Below are 2,017 nucleotides of genomic sequence, written 5' to 3'. Positions count from 1 at the left end.
CCACTCATTAATTGATGGGCACTTGGGTTGATTCCACATCTTTGCAATTGTGAATTTTACTGCAATAAACATTCAAGTGCAGGTGTCTTTTTGATAAAATGTTTCTTTTCCTGTGGGTAAACACACAGTAGTGGGATTGCTGGATAAATGGTAGGTCTACTTTTCGTTCCTTGAGGAATCTCCATACTGTTTTCCATAGAGGTTATACTTATTTTCAGTCCCCCCAACAGTGTATAAGTGTTCCTTTCTCTCTGCATTCACACCAGCATCTGTTGTTTCTAGACTTTTTAATAAAAGCCATTCTAACTGGGATAAGGTGATATTTCATTGTGGTTTTAATTTGCATTTTCCTGATGACTAGTGTCATTGAGCATTTTTTCATATGTTTATTGGGTTTTTGTCTATCTACTTTTGAAAAGCTTCTGTTCATGTCTTTGCCCAACTTTTTAATAGGGTCGTTTGTTTTTTTCCTGCTGATTTGCTTGAGTTCTTTGTAGATTCTGGCTATTAGCCCTTTATTGGATGCATAGCTTGCAAATATTTTTTCCTCTTCTGTAGGTCAGTGGTCCCCAAACTTTTTTGAACCAGGGACTGGTTTGATGGAAGACAATTTTTCCACAGACTGGAGTGGGGGGATAGTTTTGGGATGATTCAGGTGCATTAGATTTATTGTGCAGTCAAACCTCTCTGCTAATGATAATCTGTATTTGAAGCCACTCCTCAGCACTAGTATCACTGCCTCAGCTCCACCTCAGATCATCAGGCATTAGATTCTCATAAGAAGCACACAGACTAGATCCCTTGCATGAGTAGTTTATATTATGATTCACTCTCCTATGAAAATCTAATGCTGCTACTGATCTGACAGGAGGTGAAGCTTATGCAGTGATGTGAGCAATGGGGAGTGGCTGTAAATTAAATACAGACTAAGCTTTGATCGCTCACCCACCACTCATCTCCTGCTGCTGGGTGTCCTGTTTCCTAACAGATCATGGACCTGTACCAGTCTGTGGCCCTGGGGGTTGGGATCTACAGCTGTAGGTTGTCTATTTGCTCTGTTGATTATTTTCTTATCCGTGCAGAAGCCTTTTAATTTAATTAAGTTCCTGTATTTATTTTTGTTGTTGCTATGATTGCCATCGGGGGTCTTTATAATAAATTATTTGCCTAGGCCAATATCTAGAAGAGTTTTTCCAACATTTTCTTCTAGGATTCTTATGGTTCCATGCCTTACATTTATGTCTTTTATCCATCTTGAATTAATTTTTGTGAGTGGTGAGAGATATGGATCCTGTTTCATTCTTCTGCATGTGGCTATTCAATTCTCCCAGCACCATTTATTGAATAGGGCTTCTTTTCCCCAGTGTATATTGCTGATGATATTATCTTATATCTAGAAAACCCCAAAAACTCCACCAAGTGACTCCTTCAATTGATATATAAATTCAGCAAAGTCTCAGGTTATAAAATCAATGTACATAAATCAGTAGCTTTTCTATACACCAATAATTATCAAGCTGGGAGACAAATCAAGGACTCAATACCATTCACAGTAGCCACAAAGAAAATAAAATACCTAGGAATATATTTAACCAAGAAGGTGAAAGATCTATACATGAGAACTACAAAACATTGAGGAAATAAATCACAGATGACACAAACAAATGGAAAAATATATCATGCTCATGGATCGGCAGAATTAACAATGTTAAATGTCCATACTATCCAAAGTAATTTACAGATTCAATGCAATCCCCATCAAAATACCAATGTCATATTTTACAGATATAGAAAGAATAATTCTACTCTTCTTTTGGAACCAGAAAAGAGCCCAAATAGCCACGAGCAATCTTAAGGAAAAAGAACAAATCTCTAGGCATCACAGACTATGCTGCAAGGCTATAGTCACCAAAACAGCATGCTTTTGGCACAAAAACAGAGATATAGACCAATGGAACAGAACAGAGAACACAGATATAAAACCATCCACATACAGTCAATTTAAAAATATTTTTAT

This window comes from Propithecus coquereli, unplaced genomic scaffold (genome assembly GCF_000956105.1).
Source record: "Propithecus coquereli isolate 6110/MARCELLA unplaced genomic scaffold, Pcoq_1.0 Scaffold92, whole genome shotgun sequence".
NCBI lineage: Eukaryota > Metazoa > Chordata > Mammalia > Primates > Indriidae > Propithecus > Propithecus coquereli.
Note: the sequence above shows the minus strand (reverse complement) of the source record.